Here is a 21,896-nt window from a genome sequence, read left to right as displayed (position 1 = left end):
GTATAGCAACGTGGTTCGATTATATCTATGTATGTATTCTTTTTCAGTATTATAAGATATTGAATTAGTTCCCTGTGCTTTACTGTAGGTCCTTATTGTTTAGGGGCTGCGGTGTTTTTTCAAGTGGTTCATGTTATTCTGGGCAAAGCAGGATTCTGATGACACTTGGTTGTAGAAAGGTGTGGGGGCAGGCGGGGGGTGCTGCAAAAAAGCTGGCCCCACCCCCTCAGGTCCTTCCAGCAGTGGATCCAGACTTGAACCCTGTGGAGTGAGAGGGGAGGCGCCTACGGCCCACAGTTGTTCACAGCCATGGGTTCCACCCACCAGCAGGAAGAGAGAAGTCAGCATGCTCACTGGCATCCCCATCACAATTTTGGGTTGGCTCCTGATGGTCAGTCTGACTGGAGTGATCATCCACCAGGTATGCACTGAGGGAGGGCCTAGCAGGTTATAGTCTCTCGGGAGGTGAGGGACTAAACTGACAAAGACATCTCAGCAGCCCTCTTTGAAAATCCTGCCAGTGGAGCTCAACTCTCTGCTGTGCTTGGCCTCTGGCCCCATGAAATGGACCAAGCAGGTGTCGAGATGACACCCAGGGGATGGAACGACACACGGGACATGGTCTATATCAGCATCATCTAGGAGGACTCCGTCTCTCCCCTCTTCAGAGAAGTCCCCGTGTCATCCTTGTTGGACACCTTCTCCATCACATCCGGAGGAAAAACCTTCATGCTGCCCAGGTCAGTGGAGAGGCTGGTAGATGTCAGCAAAAGGTTCAGGCCTTGGGAGAGCCTATCTTACTGTCCACTTGCAGTGTCCTTGGCATAGGTGAAGAAGTTTGGAGGGTAGAGGACCTTCCTCCCCAGCACACTGGTCCCAATGGTGGGGGCTCACGTCCCATCTGGTGAGCAGCTTCACGTAGAGCAGCAGGGGGCTGAGCAGCATCATGCTGGCGCCCAGCGCCGTGAAAAGACCTCGGTGGTTAGGTCAGGGACGGTCCCCAAGGTCCCGGTCCTCAACAACGGCGCCTCCTCCAGGCTGAGGGTGGGGATGCACACGGCTGTGCGGGGATGCATGGGTGTGGACTGAGAGCAGGCCTGAACCCCACCTCAGCTCCTGCTCTGGCTCCCACCACCCTTGGGTAGCCCTGGGCGCCACTGCAAGCCCAGGGCCCAAACTGTAGTTTTAATTTTGATTAAACTGGCCTCTTAAATGTTTTCAGGCCCTACGTCTCTGAAGAGGCTGTCGGGGAGGAGAGCAAACTCCAAGGTACAGGGCTTGAGAGAGGGTAAGCTCAAGTGACGCTGAGGATTTACTTCCACTAATAACTTTTATTACAATTATTAGTATGTGTGTTAAAGTTCTATTCCAAAGTTTCTTAAGTTTTGATTGAATTTCCCCCATTCCTATTTTTTCCCCATAATGCAGGATGCAAAGTTTTTTAGTAAAGTGTATTTAATTTTAGAGCAGAAATGCACGTATCTGCAGTTCTTAGCAAAAAGAAAGTTCTCAAAAATATTTGCTAATTGGGCAGGAGATATAACCATGAGGATATTCCCAGAACATTTTTTCTAAGTGTCTCTTATTTATAGCTGAGCTCACCTTATCTCAGATTCCTAAAAAGTTATCTACCTCGACAGCCCCGATTCCTCTGTGAAATAAACCATTTCTGTTTCTCGTTATGCCTTATTTATTCTCCTCCCAACACGAACTCTTAATTACCTGTGTGTCTGTGTTTCCCATTAGACTATGAGTTCTACCAGACTGGGTGCCCGATAGGCATTCCACAAACACAAATTGTTGAATGCATGAATCAGTGTCAGGCGAATGTTTGTATCAGTTGTCAACCTAGAATCTTAATTTCTCTTGGGAGAGATAGAAAAATGACAAAGTGTATCCATCAACAGCAGGAAAGCTATTTCTAATAATGTCTTACATTTATTAAGTAATACATATGGACAAATTATTTAATATAACCCTCATGACTATTATATCAGGGCTTCCCTGGTGGCACAGACGGTGGTAAAGAATCTGCCTCAATGTGGGAAATTCAGGTTCGATCCTGGGTCAAGAAGACCCCCTGGAGAAGGAGCTGGCAACCCACTCTAATATTCTTGCCTGGAGAATCCCACAGACAGAGAAGCCTGTCTATACAGTCCATGAGGTTGCAAAGAATTGGACATGACTGGCAACTAACACACACACACACCTCATATCAAAGAGTACTATTTTGCCCTCACTTCATAGATGAGGCTTACTTCTTAGAAGAAAAGCTATGAAAAATCTAGACAGTGTATTAAAAATCAGAGACATTTTGCCCAACAGGTCCATATAGTCAATGCTATGGTTTTTCCAGTAGTCATGTACATATGTGACAGCTGGACCATAAAGTAGGCTGAGCTCCAATGTTTGGCAAAACCAATGCAATAATGTAAAGTAATTAGCCTCCAATTAAAATAAATAAATTAAAAAAAAAAAAAAAGAAATGATGCTTTCAAACTGTGGTCCTAAAGAAAACTCTTGAGAGTCTCTTGGACAGCAAGGAGATCAAACCAGCCAATGCTAAAGGAAATCAACGCTGAATACTCATTGGAAGGACTGATGCTGAGGCTGAAGCTCCAATGCTTTGGCCACCTGATGTGAAGAACTGACTCATTGGAAAAGACCCTGATGCTGGGAAAGATTGAGGGCAGGAGGAGAAGGAAGCGACAGAGGATGAGATGGTTGGATGACATCATTGACTCAATGGACATGAGTTTGAGAAAACTCCAGGAGATAGTGAAGGACAAGGAAGCCTGGCATGTTGCAGTCCATGGGGTTGCAAAGAGTTGGACATGGCTAAGCGATTGAACTGAACTGAACTTTGCTTCTGAAATATCATAATCTCATATAGATTGAGACATGGAAAAAATTTAGTCAAGGAGAGACAAAATGACATAAGATAATGCTTTATACGTGCAGAGTCCAGGAACTTCCCTGGTGATCCAGTGGTTAAGAAGGACTCTGTGCTTCCACTGCAAGGGCTGTGAGTTCAAACCCCAGTCAGGAAGCTAAGATCCCACATGCCTTGGTGCCAAAAAAACAAAATACAGAACAGAAACATCACTGTAACAAATTCAATAAATAAAGACTTTAAAAATGGTTCACATAAAAAAAAAATGCAGAGTCCAAGTTCTATATAGGAGTGTACAGTCATCAGAAGCAGGTCAGCAAAATGTTGCCTCATGAAGGCCCTTTGAAAGCCTGTTCTAAAGGAAGTACTCAGAATTAACCAATTCACTGATGATTTATAAATAGTTTCTACTCCAGGGTGTAGTGGTACTGAAAAAATTAGAAAATAAAAAAAAAAAATTGAAAACAGGTTATTCTGTTAAGTCAACTAAAATAGGTCCATACCTCAATTATCCCCTAGGTCATAACCTCAAAATTATCTAGGTTATTTCATTTATTTTCAGAGCCAAGTTTTTGTCCATAAGTTTCCTTTCATTCTTTCCCAAGTAATTGAAAATTCAATATTTGAGAGCCTGTGGTCTTAAGGTTTACTTTATCTGTTATATGGAAAGTAGCGTTTGTGTGTATGTGTTTGTTAGTGACAGCAGGCGTAGGAACACATATGTATGCATTCTTATATGTATGCCATGTAGATTACCACATTCCATGCAAAGGTATTCTTATTAAAAAGAGGAAAACTGGAGAAACCCATTTATATAACTCCCCTATGCATAAAGAGTTTTCTTTTGTCTGTTTGCATATTGTTTTCTCTGTATATCTGAATTGTTTTGTGATAGCTATTCAAAGTTTATCTTTTATCTGAACAGTTTGGCTGAATAAATGAGGAAGGAAGAGTGAGAATAAAGACAAGTGGGTATAGCTTGATTTTGTGGGAAACCAGAAGGCAACTTTCAAAGATTTTTCTCAATTTGGGATGTATAAGCAAATGGTGCCCTTTACAATTTGCTATTCTTTGAAGCTGGTATTTCAGAGAAATTTTTTTGTGCTTTAAATTGGATAATTTATAAATGAATGCTCCCAAAGAAACTCTTAAAATCAAAGAAAAAATATGCTGCTGGAAAAATTGATTTGTCACCAGTACATTTTAGCCTAAATATTTTTCAACTTTGATAATGACCTGATTTAAAATTTCAGGAATATGCAAATGATGTAGATGGAGGGATGGCTGTGGTGCAGGTGTCTCCTGGGGAGATGTTTCAGCCACATCTGTCATATCATCTCATGGAAATAGATCATTACTTGCAGTTGTACTTATATACCTCAAATTTAATATGTGATTCCAGTTGGAAAAGGATGAAAACAACATTCATGCTGAGGCTTCTGATCACCAGGTGCTGTGTTTGGTGTTTTCTGGATGTCTGGGTGGATCTGATTTAATTCTCAAGGCAATTTTGAGAGCAAGGTGATGCCCAGATTCTACTGATGGGGAAGATGAGGCAGGAGGGAGCCATTCACAATGAAGGTCTTTTAATAACCATTTTAAAATTAAAATATGGTCAATTTGCAATTACTGTTACTTTGCCAACAAAAGTATGTACAGTCAGAGCTATGGTTTCTCCAGTAGTCATATATGGATATGAGAGCTGGACCGTGAAGAAGGCTGAGTGCTGAAAAATTGATGTTTTTGAACTGTGGTGTTAGAGAAGACTCTTGAGAGTCCCCTGGACTGAAAGAAGATCAAACCTGTCAATCTTAAAGGAAATCAACCCTGAATATTCATTGGAGGCATTGATGCTGAGGCTGAAGCTCCAATACTTTGGCCTCTTGATGTGAAGGGCTGATTCACTGGGAAAGACTCTGATGCTGGGAAAGATGGAAGGCAGGAGGAAAAGTGGACAACAGAGGATAAGATGGTTGGATGGTATCACTGATGCAATGGACATGAGTTTAAGCAAGCTCCAGGAGGTGGTGAAGGACAAGGAAGCCTGGTGTGCTGCAGTCTGTGGAGTCACAACGAGTCAGACAAGACTGAGTGACTGAACAACAGCAAGAATTTACAATGTTGTGTTAGTCAGGTGTATAGCAATGTGATTCACACACACATACACACACACACATATATACACACACTTCTCTGGTGGCTCAGATGGTAAAGCATCTGCCTACAAGGCAGGAGACCCGGGTTCAATCCCTGGGTCGGGAAGATCTCCTGGAGAAGGAAATGGCAACCCACTCCAGTATTCTTGCCTGGAAAATCCCATGGATGGAGAAGCCTAGTGGGCTACAGTCCATGGGTTCGCAAGAGCCGGACATGACCGAGCGACTTGACTTCATATCTTCCCTGGTGGCTCAGATGGTAAAGAATCTTCCTGCAATGCAGGAGACCCAGGTTTGATCCCTTTGTTGGGAAGATCACCTGAAGAAGGGAATGGCAACCCACTCTAGTATGCTTGCCTGGGGAATCCCACGGACAGAGGAGCCTGGTGGACTACAGTCCATTGGGTCACAAAGAGTCAGACACAACTGAGCATGCACGCACACAAATATATAACTGTTTTTGTTGTTATTATAGTTGCGAAGTCGTGTCCATCTCTTTTACAACCCCATGAGTCTTGAGAGTTCCTTGGACTGAAGGAGATCCAACCAGTCCATCCTAAAGGAGATCAATCCTGGGTGTTCATTGGAAGGACTGATGCTGAAGCTGAAACTCCAATACTTTGGCCACCTGATGTGAAGAGCTGACTCATTTGAAAAGACTCTGATGCTGGGAAAGTTTGAGGGCAGGAGAAGAAGGGGACGACGGAGGATGAGATGGTTGGATGACATCAATGACTCAATGGACATGAGTCTGGGTAAACTCCAGGAGTTGGTGATGGACAGGGAGGCCTGGTGTGCTGCAGTTCATGGGGTCGCAAAGAGTCGGACACTACTGAGTGACTGTACTGAATTGACTGAGCTGTATCCCACCAGGCTCTGCTGTTCATGGGATTTCCCAGGCAGGAATACTGGAGAGGGTTGCCATTTCCTTCTCAGGAGATCTTCCTGAGCCAGGGATTGAACCTGCATCTTCTGTAAAGGCATATTCTTTAACACTGAGGCACCAGGGTACATATGTATGTATATATATGTGTGGGGGGGGTGTGTGTGCATGTATACATATACACACTTTTTCAGATTCTTTTCCATTATAGGTTATTCAGTTCAGTTCAGTTCAGTCGCTCAGTCATGTCCGATTCTCCGCGACCCCATGAATCACAGCACGCCAGGCCTCCCTGTCCATCACCAACTCACGGAGTTCACCCAAACTCATGTCCACAGAGTCGGTGATGCCATCCAGCCATCTCATTCTCTGTCGTCCCCTTCTCCTCCCGCCCCAATCTTTCCCAGCATCAGAGTCTTTTCCAGTGAGTCAACTCGTCGCATGAGGTGACCAAAGTATTGCAGTTTCAGCTTTAGCATCAGTCCTTCCAATTACAAGATGTTAAATATAGTTCCTTGTGCTATACAGCAATTCCTTGTCACTTATCTATTTGGTATATAGTACTGTGTATCTGATAACCCCATGCTCCTAATTTATCTAACATCCTCCCTAGCTGTCCCCTTTGGTTACCATAAGTTTGTTTTCTTTGTCTATGAGTCTATTTCTGTTTTGTAAGGAACTCTGCTTGCACCATTCTTTTAGATTCCACATGTAAGTGGTATCGATATGATTTGTCTTTCTCTGACTAGCTTCACTGAGTATGATCATGTTTAGGTACGTCCATGTTGCTGCAAATAGAACGTTTTCCTTGTTTTTCATGGCTCAGTGGTGAAGTAATGAAATTTTAAAAGGTTTTTATGGCTCTTTCCAACTTCTTCCACTGCAGAAGCAGTTCTTAGGCTTGAAGGGGCATCACAGTCCCCTGGAAGTGGGTGCTGGGCTCCACCCTCAGAACTGATGATCCAGGGATCCTGTGGAGCAGTCGAGACTACATTTCCATCAAGTTCCCAGGTGATGTTGCAGCTGATCCTGGGGCCACACTTCGAGAACCAGTGTCCTGTCCCAGAGGATGGGGTCTCGAAACCCACATCAATCACACTCTGTTCATGAAAACTGAGTCTCCGGAGCCTGATTGAAACCTGTAGCCTGATGTGCTTTATCGCTCCTCAGATACAGGGTGTGTGCCCTTGGGAAATAAGGTGGTTTGCCTGGGGGTTCTCAAAGCTGCAGGGTAAACACTATGCATCTTCAAGGAGCACCGGTTTTCTTTGATGGTAAACAGTTTAACATGCAATTTTTATATTAAAACACACACACAGCTAGGCTCTGGAGGAGAATATGAATTGATATGCATTCCTAAATAAAGCTCTAGATTTCAAAGCAAGTCTGCCCTTGTGGTAAGCAGCTTTAAGCTGTGCTTCCAGTCTCAGAGGGTGCAAGTTGGCTGTCCTCTGGCAATGACAGGATTTAGCCGAGGAAAAAAAAGAGGTCACTTTATGTCGATATTAAATACTTTCTTGAGCTGCGAGTTTCTGTTTCTGGGTTCACATTCTAGACTCTTCCTGACCTGATATTCCTTCAGGACCAGGTACATTGGCCTTTTTCTGAGGACATATAGAAACTTGACATTACCGTTTTTCAGAACTGGATTGTATAAACTTCAAATTAAAAAAATTAAAATAGCGGCACGGGGAACTGCATTCGATATCCTATGACAAACCATAATGGAAAAGAATATGAAAAAGAATGTATGTAGTTGTATAACTGACTCACTTTGCTGTCCAGAAGAAATTAACACAACATTCTTTATCAATTATGCATGTGTGCTAAGTCACTGAGTCGTGTCTGAGTCCTTGCCAACCCCATGGATTATAGCCCGCCAAGCTCCTCTGTCCATGGGATTCTCCAAGCAAGAATACTGGAGTGGGTTGCCATGCCCTCCTCCAGGGAATCTTCCAGACCCAAGGATTGAACCGATGTCTTTTAAGTCTCCTGCATTGGCAGGCAGGTTCTTTACCCCTAGCACCACCGGGGAAGCCCAATCTCAAGTATACTTCAATAAAATATAAAAAAAAAATAAGGAAATTAAATATACTTTAAACCTGTTGTCTGAATGGAGGAGAACAATTCAAAGTCAGCCTGGGTGATATTTCCCTTCACTGGGGGTCTTAGTAAAACCTGGGGTTCATGGCGTGGGCCTCTGGATGATACCCAGCCCCCAGCATAGACACAAGTACCCAAGTAAGGCCCTGTCCCAGGCACCACTGTCCATCTGGAGTGAGTGTTCTGCTCCATGCCAGGCATGAACAAGGGGCCCTATCTCTGGTCCCCAGTTTGCAGCTTGGCTAAGGGTAGTGATACTTACTTCCTCCTGAAAGTTCTCTCACTACCCATTTCATTTGGCCCACAAGTGGAGAGTGGTTTTGGTTTTAAATGGTTGAAAAAGATAAAAACAGGAAAAATGTTTCATGGCACATGAAAATGATAAGAAATTACAATTTCCCTGATAGGAAAGGCAGTTTCCATAAATAAAGTTTTATTGGAACACAGCCATGCTCATTCCATTTTATTGTCTACAGCAGTTTTTGGCTGCCTTCCCACTCCAAGGACAGAGAAGAGTGGTTGTGACAGAGATTTGTAGCCCACAAAGTCAAAACAAAGAAACTGTTCTGCAGAAAATGTATATAGAGTCCTGCTCTAGACTTTGCAGGAGGTGAGTGCATTCTGCATGTCGTAGATCCAGAATCAGACAGGTCCCTTCCCCTTGTCCTCCCTAGAATAGATTCTCTCTTCCGTCTGTCCTTCCCCCTAATGAAAACTTTGGTAACTGGTAGTTGTCTGAATGCCTGAGAACTCTACAACAGAAAAGTAATGTATCCTTAAAATGGGGTATGTTACTCAGGCTCAGAACTCAAGACTTGTAGAGATGAGGAAGGGACAAGTATCTCTTATTTATTCCTATCCCAGGATTTTAAAAAACAAACAAACTCTAAATTAATGTCAGTACATTTTCTTACCCTAATTCTTTTTTATTTTTAATTTTACTGAAGGGCTTCCCAGGTGGTGCTAGTGGTAGAGAACCCACCTGCCACTGCAGAGATGTAAGAGACGAGGGTTCGATCCCTGGGTTGGAAAGATCCCCTGGAGAAGGAAATAGCAACCCACTCCAGTACTCTTGCCTGGAGAATCCCATGGACAGAGGAATCTTGTGGGCTGCAGTCTATAGGGATGGAAAGGGTCAGACACAACTGAAGCGACAGAGCACATAGTTGATTTGCAATGCTGTGTTAATTTCCGCTGTGTAGCAAAGTGATTCAGTTATATGTATATGAGTGAGTGTGTATATATATATATATTCTTTTTCATATTTTCTGTTATGGTTTTTCATGGAATATTGAATATAGTCCCCTGTGCTATACAGTAGGACCTTGTTGTTTAGCCGTCCTGTATATACTAGTTGGCATCTGCTAATCCCAAACTTCCAGTCCATCCCTCCCTCACCCCCTGCTCCCCTTTGGTAAGCACAAGTCTCTTCTCTATGATCTAAGTCTGTTTTGTTTTTTTTGTAAATAAGTTAATTTGTGTCATATTTTAGATTGCACATGTAAGTGATACTGTATTTGCCTGGGTTCATAAATTCTCCAAGAGGAAAGGCTGTGAGAAAATAGGAATGGATATGAGGTTTGCTCTTTATCCCACTGATACAAGAAAGTAAAATAGGCAAAAACCTTGAGTGTCTTCCTAGGTGACAATGTTGGTAGTGGTACCACCTGTTCACTTTTTTCTCCAAGGAGAAATGTACTCACTCCACAGACACCTATGTCCATCCTGCCTTCTTCCCAGAAAGCAAAGTCTGAATCAGGGCTTGCATGCAACTAGTTCATTATGAAGGGTGATCCAGGGAATAGACTCAAGAGAGAGAGGAAAACAGTCTTAGAGGAAAAGCCAAGACAAGAGTGCAATTCTTTAGTGTCTTCATTCTTAAAATAAAAAATGCCTTTTTTGGGAGATATAATCCACATAACATAAAGTTCTTCCATTTGAAATGTATAATTTCATAGTTTTTGTGTATTCAAAGTTGTTGTTTTGCAGAAAATTTTCACTTTCATCTCAGGTTCAAAGGATTTGTTAACAAAATAAGCCACTCATTATACACAAGTAATACCAATATTTATTAGAGAATTATCTAGCTTACTGTCAATATACAAACATTAAAAGAAAAGAGAAATAGAAACAGCAGACGATACATCACCAAATTGGGTTTTGACCAACATCCAGACTCGAACAGTGCTGGAAAGTCCTGTGTCACAGCATATCTGGAGTTGCAATTTTGAAAAGGTCCCAGGCAGCCCGTCTACTCCATGGGTGAGACTTTTAGAATTGCAGTTCAGGGTTCCTGCTTATCATCCCAGGGTGCAATGTGATATCATCATCAATCTGTGAGCAAACTGTCTGGTTTCATGTTAATGCAGTTCTGTCCTATAAAACTTGGAATGTTAAGCCTGGGGCTTGGTTGACCAGACCCCCTCCAGGGTCTCAAGATTCCTCTCCCCTGTCTTATCTATGGTGTACTCACAGCAGGCAGCAGGGCTCTCACAGTGCAGTGTCCAGGCAGGTTAGAAGCGAGGTCGGAGGCCTGCTGTGCTTTGTCTCTGAAGCCTAAAGGAGACTATTTATTAATTTCCCTAACAGTTGTGCAGCCTTCACCACAGTCAAATTTAGAACATTTTCAGTATCCCAACAGAAGCCTTGTTTCCTTTACTAGTCCCTTCTACCTGGTCCTGGTAACGACCAATCTACTTTCTGTCTCTGCGCATTTGCCTGTTCCATGTCGGGGGAAGCACATGAGACCAGCTTTTCACTGAGCATGTTTTCAAGGTTCAGCCATGTTTCAGAATGTGTCAGCCCTGCACATCTTTTTATTGTCAAATAACACTCCCTTGTATGAACAAACCACGTTTTAATTATTCATTCACCGGCTGGTGGACATGAGTGTTGTGCCTACTTTTTGGCTATTGTAAGGATGCCAGGAACTTTGGTACAGTATGCAAGCTTTTGTGTGGACACGTGTTTTCAACTTTCTTGGGTATATTCCTAGGAGCGGCATTGCTGGGTCACATGGTAACTCTGTTTAACCTTCTGAGGAACTTCTGGCCTGTTTTCCAAAGCGATTATACCATTTTACATTCTAACATGCAATGAATGAGGGTTTCAGTTTCCCTACATTCTTGGCAATGCTTGTTATTGTCTGCTTTTTTGATTTTGTCCATTGTAGGAGGTGTGAATTGATATCACATTGAGGCTTTGGTTTGCCTTTCCTGGCTAATGATGGTGAACACCTTTTGTGTGCTTATTGACCATTAAGTATATCTTTGGAGAAAATGTCCATTCAGACCCTTTCTCTATTTTTCAATTATTTGTCATTTGATCACTGAATCATCAGAACTGGATTATACTGTGGAAGTGTGCCTTCTTCAGGCTATCAGTGATGAATTCTGCCACATCCCTCTGAAGGATCAGGTGTTTCAGAACTGTCCACCAAAAGGCCCGAGAGGAGCGTTTCTCTATCCACACTTCTCATCTACTATCTCTCAGTGTTTCCTTGTCAAGTGTTAGCTCCCTTGCACTTTCAGGATTTCCATGTGTGAGTTCCAAGTGAGTTCTTACAGCTGGTCTATACTGCAGAGTCAGGGGAGCAGCCGCGCAGCTGAAGTGATGTGCTGTTACGTGTCATGGCAGGGAAAGCTTCCAGGTAGAAGCCTGTTGTTGCGCCAATGGCTGGAGTAAATGGCTTGATGGAAGATGTGAATTAGGGTACAGAGCTACTCACTATAGTGTGTCCACGGAAGTACCTCAGTCTCCTCATGCTTTCCACCATCTTTAACATTCACAGAGATTTCCAGGCTGTGGTCACCCCTCCAAGTCTACAGAATGCTTAAACACGAGGGTCTGTGGAATTAGCTTCAGCTGTTACTTCTGCAGCTCCTCCTGGGGCCGCAATTAACATTCACTGCTATCTCTCCCTCTCATTGTGTATTTCCTTCGCCTTTAGTGAGCACTGCAGTGCAGACACGTTGCTTGCTTGGTCGGGTAGCTCAGAGCTTCATCTCTGAGGGACGTAAGTCCCCAGTTGTTTTACCTTTCCTGAACCATGGTTTCTGCAGTTTCCCATTGACAGTTATTATGGAGTGCAAAAGCAGTAAACAATGCCCCAGGGAAGCCCCGAGGTACCGTACTGTGTTCCTTCGGGCTCCTCATTGTGTAACAACATCCTTCCCTCCGCGTGGCCATGGGATCAATCAGGACTGCCAACATAATGCCTTTACTTGCTTGATGTTCTACTGTAAGGAGGAGGCCCCACATGGCAAGGTGGTAGCTATAGGTTAAGGTTATGTGGAATCCGACCCAGCAGAATCTAACATTTTAGGAACAAGAAGAACACATTTCAGAAGCTAGAAACTGGGCGTGGGAAGTGTTCTCTGTCTGGCTTGCGTCCCTTGGTGCCATTCCAGGCCATTGACTCCGGCTTTTGGGGACGAAGCACCATGTGTATCAGCCACTGATTCAGCACCAAGCCTCAGAGCACGATGTCCAAGACTCCCAGGCTGTTGTCCCTGAGGCAGGCCTTATGGGAGACTTCAGTGAGCCACTCCAATGCTGTCAAGCCGTTTGCTTCTGAGTGATATGATATATGGTGGATCAAGTGATCAAATGCCCATCGCCATAAAAAGTATCTTTTAGTTGGCGATGATTGGTATCATAAGCAGCTCTAAAGATATTCTGTGAGTCTGTGCATGGTTCCAGCAGAGGGACTGTAGGCCAGGAAGGCAATCCCGTGTCTGGAAGAGGTATTGATTCCAGTAAGTAATATTCTGAATGTGCTGTGTCTGCGCTAAGTCACTTCAGTTGTATCTGACTCTTTGTGACCCTAAGGACCACAGCCCACCAGGCCCCATTGTCCGTGGGACTCTCTAGGCACGAAACGTGGAGCGGGTTGCCATGCCCTCCTCTAGGGGATCTTCCTGACCCCAAGGGTCATGCCCATGTCTCTTCTGTCTCCTGCAATGGCAGGCAGGTTCTTTACCACCAGCACCACCTGGAAAGCCCAAAGCCTGACTTGTCAGGTTCCAACAGAGGAACTGTAGGCCAGGAAGGTGGTTTCATATCTGGAGTAGGTATCAATTCCAGCAAGTAAAATTCTAGATAGGAATCATCTAATAAATCAGTCTACTGGGAAGTGGCTGGCAGCTCTCGTCAGGAGACAGTGCATCAGACTCTGCTCCTGGCAGCTGAGTATTCAATGGTGACCTTGGTAAGAGGAGCTCCTTGCTGTGTGACCCATGCACCACCTCCATTGCCGTCACCAACACATAACAACTCTGTTCCTGAGCCCTTTGCCCAGGCTCTGGGGCAATGGTCACGGTAGAGTGAGCTCCAGCACGAAACACAAATGAGCTTGTTTTGTGTCCTTGCAACAAGTTCACCCCTGTGTCTGTTTCCGCTCTGCTGGTCTTACTCTTTCCTGGCACCTGACCAATACGAAGAGACATTCAGCAATGCCCAGATTTGGATATTATTGTACATTTCAACTCGGGTTATTTCTTTCTCCGTACAAAGCAAAGACCACATTTCCTGTTCTTACCTTTGTCCGCTGGGAGGACTTCCCTCCAGGTCACCTCAGACCAGGCTTCTGTAGGGCAGCATCAGCACCCATACCCAGAACCCATCTGTCAGGACCCATGTGTCTCCTTCTAGGATCAGTGTCCCCCTGAGGATGTAACACATGAGTTGAGAGATGGGCCACCTCCTCCAGTAAGTTCTTTGTGCCTCCAAGACCCGTCTGTGCCTGGTCCTGGAGGCACCATTTTCATCATATGAAGGACTGCTGCAGCCACTCTACATTATGGTTTGATGGATCTGATAGTATCAGTTCATAATGAGCAACCCAGACACACGCTTCCTTGGTGTTCCCTGGTCAGGCTGTTAAGATTCTCCTAGGGCTTCAGAATCTGCCTTCAGTATGGAAGACCTGGGTTCGACCCCTGGATTAGGAAGATCCCGTGGAGTAGGAAATGGCAACCCACTCCAGTATTCTTGCCTGGAGAATTCCATGGATAGAGGAGCCAGAGGGCTACAGTCCATGGGGTCACACAGAGTCAGGCATGACTGAGTGAACTTTCACTTTCAGGGCTTCTTAGCACTCCAGGAACTGTTTTCCAACAGTTGCTCCTGCTTAAAACATGGCCTTATTCTAGAATCCAAGGTATATGCACTAGACTGTTCTGTCGAGGCTTGTCAGGGTTGATACACTGCGTTCTTATTCAGCAGGAGTGTCCCTAACACCATGACATCTGTTAGTCTTATGGCCTCAGGGACAGGACAGCTCGCCCTACACCCTGGAATGGCTGCAGAATCTTCTCTTGCTCTGATCACCCCTTTCCGCATCACCTGATAAATGGCTTAGAACAATATTCCCAAGTGTGGTATGAGTTGCCTCTAAAATTCACAGAGACTCACCAGATGCTGTACATCATTTTTAGAGCTATGGAATAAGGGCAGCAATGTCTTCTCCGCTTAGGGGAGGCTGTCCTGCCATGCCAGACCCTGTTGCTGAGATGCTGTGGTCTGTGCTCTGTGGTCACAGATCTTCGTGGGTCAAGACTCCCTGGTTGCCACTCTGGCTTTGCGTTTCCTCAAGGCAGTTTCATCCATCTTGCCTCTGTTTGTTAAGTAATGCCACATGGCCTCTGCGATCGTGGATCCCACTGTCCTTATTGAAGCCGTAAATCCTAGCCCTTGTCAGCATCTTCTACTGTTAATGTTGTCCTGCAGGACCCAGCACCAGGGAGCCTGGAAAAGACGCTAGCGTTCCCCTCGTGAACGGAGGGTCTGGGCCAACTGCTTACTCTGTCCTGAGCTTATTTTTATGTCCAGTCTTGGGCTGTCACTGATTCTTGAATGTTCTGCTTCAGTCTTCTTCCCAAATCCCTGTCAGCACCTGGAGATCAGTTCCTCACATGCCCCGGTGTGGCTTCCTCACGTCCTGACCACACCTGGGACCGTGGGAAACTCCTGTGTTCAAAGACCTCAGAGTATATTCATAATCAAGCCATCTATTCTCAGAAGTATCCACAATTTCAAGACCCATTTCACACACTTCCTGTACCTGGGGTCTAAATCCAAGAGGATTGGAAGTGACACAAATTCCTTACGGGTTCCTGCTCTTTGTTCTTTTCCTGAAATCCTGTCTGTTTTCTCCCCAGCTCAGAGCAAGTTTGGGCCTCACTGAGGAGTGTGTGGCGGTGTGGGAACCCTGTCAGTGCTCACTGATGCTCCCCTTTCCCTTTTGGGTGAACAAGCAACACAGCTTCTGGCCTTAGTGCAACGAGGCAGAGCCAGATCACTAGTTCCCATGGATGGTCTGGGGTCAGACACATTGTCTGCCACCCCGCAGCTGAGGCAGGTGTGTTAGCAGTTAGCTCAGGCCACCAGTACAAAATCCCACAGACTTCTGAGACCTCCCTGGTGGTCCAGTGGGTAAGCCTCCACCTACGACTTCAGGGGCTGAGGGTTCAACCCTGGGTTGGGGAGCTGAGATCCCACATACCTTGTGGCCACAAACAAAAAAGAAACAACTAAAACATAAGTGATATTGCAGCACATTAAATAAAGACTGTATACGTTATCCACATCAAAACACACAAAAAACAAAGCAAAACAATAAACGTCTGTTTCCTCACAGTCACGGTAAAAAGGAGCTGGCAGACTGGGTTTCTGAAGAGAGCTGTCCTCCTGGCTGTGGATGGTCACCTGCTTGCTGTGACCTCGCTGTGTCCACAGGTGGGCAGAGCAGGAGAGCCAGCAATGGGCCTCGTGCTGCTTCTGCTCCTTGTCAGGGCACCACCCTCATCAGAGGGGGCCCATCCTTAGGACCTCATTTCACATCAGTCAAAATGCAGGTCCTGCCTCCAGATACAGTCGAAGGGAGGCTAGGGCTTCAACATATGAATTTTGAGGAGACACAGTTTGATCCGTAACAGCAGGGCACATCTTCTGGGTCATCCTCCAACTTGCCTGAGCAACCCAGGAAGCTCTGAGTCCAGGTGGCACAGCTCTTCCAGATGAAAGGGATATGAGTGTTGAACCACAGCTCTTGGAAGGCACTACCTTGACAGACAGTGGGACTGGAGAGAATTGGGTTAAGAAACAAGGTCTGTGTGGTCATAGAGCTGCGGGGGCTGCTCTGTTACTGCAGCACAACCCATCCTATCCTGTAGGATAAAGAGGGAAATCAGCTCCTGATTAACAAGGGAAACTGTAGCTCCTGGTATGCATATGCTCCCTAATTCCTTTTTGCCTCATGGCTAGTTTCAGTCAGGCAGTCATTTGGTTCAGTCGCTCAGTTATGTCCGACTCTTTGCGACCCCATGAATCACAGCACACCAGGCCTCCCTCTCCATCACCAACTCCCAGAGTTCACCCAAACTCATGTCCATCAAGTCAGTGATGCCATCCAACAATCTCATCCTCTGTCGTCCCCTTCTCCTTCCACCCTCAATCTTTCCCAGCATCAGGGTCTTTTCAAATGAGTCAACTCTTCGCATGAGGTGGCCAAAGTATTGGAGTTTCAGCTTCAGCATCAGTCCTTTCAATGAACATTCAGGACTGATCTCCTTTAGAATGGACTGGTTGGATCTCCTGGCAGTCCAAGGGACTCTCAAGAGTCTTCTCCAGCACCACAGTTCAAAAGCATCAATTCTTCAGAGCTCAGATTTCTTTATAGTGCAACTCTCACATCCATACATGACTACTGGAAAAACCATAGCCTTGACTAGACGGACTTTTGTTGGCAAAGTAATGTCTCTGCTTTTTAATATTCTATCTAGGTTGATCATAACTTTCCTTCCAAGGAGTAAGCATCTTTTAATTTTATGGCTGCAGTCACCATCTGCAGTGATTTTGGAACCCAAAAAAGTAAAGTCTGACACTGTTTCCACAGTTGCCCCATCTATTTGCCATGAAGCATTGGGACTGGATGCCATGATTTTAGTTTTCTGAATGTTGAGTTTTAAGCCAAATTTTTCACTCTCCTCTTTCACTTTCATCAAGAGACTTTTGAGTTCTTCATCACTTTCTGCCATAAGGGTGGTGTCATCTGCATATCTGATAAATATCTGTTATTGATATTTCTCCCGACAACCTTGATTCCAGCCTGTGCTTCATCCAGCCCAGCGTTTCTCATGATGTACTCTGCATATAAGTTAAATAAGCAGGGTGACAATATATAGCCTTGACATACTCCTTTGCCTATTTGGAACCAGTCTGTAGTTCCATGTCCAGTTCTAACCATTACATCTTGACCTGCATACAGATTTCTCAAGAGGCAGGTCAGGTGGTTTGGTATTCCTGTCTCTTAAATCTTTCACAGTTTATTGTGATCCACACATTCAAAGGCTTTGGCATAGTCAATGAAGCAGAAATAGATGTTTTGCTGGAACTCTCTTGCTTTTTTTATGATGCAGCGGATGTTATCAATTTGATCTCTGATTCCTCTGCCTTTTCTAAAACCAGCTTGAACATCTGGAAGTTCACAGTTCACATATTGCCAAAGCCTGGCTTGGAGAATTTTGAGCATTTCTCTACTAGCGTGTGAGATGAGTGCAATTGTGTGGTAGTGTGAGCATTCTTTGGCATTGGCTTTCTTTGGGATTGGAATGAAAACTGACCTTTTCCAGTCCTGTGGCCACTGCTGAGTTTCCCAGATTTGAGTGCAGCACTTTCACAGCATCATCTTTTATGAAATATTTCAGCTGGAATTCCATCACCTCCACTAGCTTTGTTCATAGTGATGCTTCCTAAGGCCCACTTGACTTTACATTCCAGGATGTCTGGCTCCAGGTGAGTGATCATACTATCATGATTATCTGGGTCATGAAGATCTTTTTTGTACAGTTCTTCTGTGTATTCTTGCCACCTCTTCTTAATATCTTCTGCTTCTGTTAGGTCCATACCATTTCTGTCCTTTATCAAGCCCATCTTTGCATGAAATGGTCCCTTGGTATCTCTAATTTTCTTGAAGAGATCTCTTGTCTTTCCCATTCTATTGTTTTCCTCGATTTCTTTGCACTGATCACTGAGGAAGTCTTTCTTATCTTTCCTTGCTATTCTTTGGAACTCTGCATTCAGATGCTTATATCTTTCCTTCTCTCCTTTGCTTTTCTCTTCTTTTCACAGCTATTTGTAAGGCCTCCTCTGACAGCCATTTTGCCTTTTTGCATTGCTTTTTTCTTGGGGATGATCTTGATTCCTGTCTCCTGTACAATGTCATGAACCTCCATCCATAGATCATCAAGCACTCTATCAAATCTAGTCCTTAAATCTATTTATTATTTCCACTGTATAATCATAAGGGATTTGATTTAGGTCATACCTGAATGGTCTAGTGGTTTTCCCTGTTTTCTTCAATTTAAGTCTGACTTTGGCAATAAGGAGTTCATGATCTGAGCCACAGTCAGCTCCTGGTCTTGTTTTTGCTGACTGTATAGAGCTTCTCCATCTTTGCCCTGCAAAGAATATAATCAATCTCATTTCGGTGTTGACCATCTGGTGATGTCCATGCGTAGAGTCTTCTCTTGTGTTGTTGGAAGGGGGTGTTTGCTATGACCAGTGCGTTCTCTTGGCAAGACCATATTAGCCTTCGCCCTGCCTCATTCCATACTCCAAGGCCAAATTTGCCTGTTACTCCAGGTGTTTCCTGACTTCCTACTTTTACATTCCGGTCCCCTATAATGAAAAGGACATCTTTTCTGGGTGTTAGTTCTAAAAGGTCTTGTAGGTCTTCATAGAACCATTCAACTTCAGCTTCTTCAGCGTTAGTGTTTGGGGTATCAACTTGGATTACTGCTATATTGAATGGTTTGCTTGGAAACGAACAGAGATCATCCTGTCATTTTTTAGATTGCATCCAAGTACTGCATTTTGGACTCTCTTGTTGACTATGATGGCTACTCCATTTCTTTTAAAGGATTCTTTCCCACAGTAGTAGATTCCAGACCATTTTAGCTCACTGATTCCTAAAATGTCAACATTCACTCTTGCCATCTGTTTGAACACTTCCAATTTGCCTTGATTCATGGACTTAACATTCCAGGTTCCTATGCAATATTGCTCTTTACAGCATCAGACCTTGCTTCCATCACCATCACATCCACAACTGGGTGTTGTTTTTTGCTTTGGCTCCATCTCTTCATTCTTTCTGGAGTTATTTCTCCACTGATCTCCTGTAGAATATTGGGCACCCTTTCTAAAGGAGATCAGTCCTGGGTGTTCATTGGAAGGACTGATGCTAAAGCTGAAACTCCAATACTTTGGCCACCTCATGCGACAAGTTGACTCACTGGAAAAGACTCTGATGCTGGGAAGGATTGGGGGCGGGAGGAGAAGAGGACGACAGAGAATGAGATGGCTGGATGGCATCACCGAGTCGATGGACGTGAGTTTGAGTGAACTCTGGGAGTTGGTGATGGAGAGGGAGGCCTGGCATGCTGTGATTCATGGGGTCGCAAAGAGTCGGACACGACTGAACGACTGAACTGAACTGAACTGAACTGACCTGGGGATTTCATCTTTCAGTGTACTGTCTTTTTGCCTTTTCATACTGTTCATGGGGTTCTCAAGGCAAGAATACTGAAGTGGTTTGCCAATCCCTTCTCCAGTGGACCACATTTTGTCAGAACTCTCCACCATGACCCGTCCCTCTTGGGTGGCCCTGCATGGAACATGGCTTATAGTTTCATTGAGTTAGACAAGACTGTGGTCCATGTGATTAGATTGGTTAGTTTTCTGTGATTGTGGTTTCAGTCTGTCTGCACTCTGATGCCCTCTCTCAGCACCTACCATCTTTCTGGGGTTTCTCTGACCTTGGACACTGGGTATCTCCTCACGGCTGCTGTTCCTGACCTTGGACATGGGGTATCTCCTCTTGGCCGCTCCAGCACCGTGCAGCCACTGCTTCCACTCCACGTGGTTAGTGTAAGGTCCTTTAAATCTAGGAAATCCTATTTGCATTTTTCTATATAAGAGTGGCCATAATTTCAAGAACAGGTAATATTTTATGTACTGCTTTCTGCCCCATGTCATCATAGAGTTTCCATAAGGATCATTTAATTGGCTCCACAGTACCTCCATTCAAAAGCTGAGTACTCTAATTTTGAAGACATTCTTTTCATATAAATTATTATTTTACATCTAATTTTGTTTGCCAATGCAAAGCTTTTCTCCAGTGCCTTTCCTGGAGTGAATTATCAGAATTTAAAAATATAGTTTATTTGTTACATTAATTTTTATTTGAGTATCGTTGCTTTACAGTGTTGTGTTAGTTTCATGAGTACAGGAGAGTGAATCAGCCATATGAATGTATATATCCCTTCCTTTTTGGACTTCCTTCCCATTCATGCTGCCATAGAACATTGAGTAGACTTCCCTGTGCTGTACAGTATATAATTCTGTGCACAGAATTAACGCACAACTAATTCTCATTAGTTACCTATTTTATACATAGTATCAATAGTGTATATGTGTCAATCCCAGTCTCCCAACTTTTCCCCTTCCTATTTCCCCCTTGGCATTCATATATTTGTTCTCTATATCTGCATCTCTGCTTTGGATTTGCAGATAAGATCATGTACATCGTTTTTCTAGATTCCACATATATGTATTAATATGCAATATTTGTTTTTTGCTTTCTGACTTACTTCACTCTGTTTGATAATATACCTGTTTTTAATTTAAAATGAATGTGATGTTCAGATTCATGAAGCCATGGTATCGTTCACTTCTCAAAACATGACATTTTTCTCTGCTGTCTTTTGCTTTAGCTCCTGAGTAGTTTTAATTATGTGCTACTCTCGAGGTACACAGAGCTTTCTCATATAATGAAGTGTGTTGCGCAAAGAACAGAAAGTTCCTCCCCTAAGGAGCTTGAAGTCAGCAGGCATGTCACCTAATCCAGAATGCAGAATAAAGAACAAGTGCTGTGTGAGGGCTGGAGCTGTTTCTGGAAAGATCAGCAGCATGGTGTTTTTCTTAGCCTCACACACAATTGATGCTATGGTTCAATAATTTATCAGGTAAAAGGAGACATTTAACAATGAAACAGGTCATTAGGAAGCCACCAGTGGGTCATTGCAGGAGGCATTTCCGTTTTAAGGATGGCCTCAGCCTTCTTGCAGGGAATGACACAGAAATGCTTACCCTTGTGGAGATCTCAGCATGGCTAAGTTATTTTTTAGCTGTATTTCTGTGGTCTCTGAAGGGAACACAAGAAGATGGAGGAGCAAATACAGTCAGCCCTCCATCAGCACCAATGACAATACCATCTCCAGTTATAGACTTGTCTGAGATCGCTGAAATTGTGTTTCTGAAGTGGTCATTTATTAAAGGCTTAGGTCTCTTCTGATAAATAAACTGGGAGGGTCTGTCATTCTCTTCCCAGAGCTGAGGGAGCTGGTGCTGGGACTCAGTGTACCATCTGGACCGGGCGGGCAGAGGAGGGGGTAGGTGAGGCTCAGGCCTGTGATTCAGCACCTGAGTGATGAAGTGACAGGCTGGAGGCGACTTTGTGATCTGCAGTGTGGTGGCCCCATCCATCTAGAAGTGAGAACCTGGTGAGGGGGCAGGAAGCGTGTGATGCGAAAGGAAGTAGCAGGAGCCACAGAGCAGGAGGTCTTGGGAGTGAAGAGAGGTACATGTGGATCCTGGATGAACAGGGAGATTCAGGATAGGCTATTCAACTTCTCTGAGCCTCAACTTCCCTGTCAGTAAAATGGGAATGAGAACAGTGCCTTACGTACAATCTGTGGTACATAATCAACAAAATAATGTGTAACTGAATCACTTGGTTGTCCAGAAGAAATTGACACAACATTGTAAATCAACTAAACTTCAGTGAGATATTTAAAAAGTT

General features: G+C 44.2%; 1 pseudogene; it reads right to left on the bottom strand.

The window, feature by feature from the left end:
- Positions 1–284: 284 nt before the first annotated feature.
- The window catches only part of LOC129547557 (mitochondrial carrier homolog 1 pseudogene), a 52,150-nt pseudogene continuing 30,538 nt past the window's right edge, over positions 285–21,896 (bottom strand).

This window comes from Moschus berezovskii, chromosome 24, assembly GCF_049115385.1.
Source record: "Moschus berezovskii isolate FMDL1 chromosome 24, NW_MosBer_1.0, whole genome shotgun sequence".
NCBI classification, from domain to species: domain Eukaryota; kingdom Metazoa; phylum Chordata; class Mammalia; order Artiodactyla; family Moschidae; genus Moschus; species Moschus berezovskii.
This window is presented reverse-complemented; position numbering and strand designations above follow the sequence as displayed.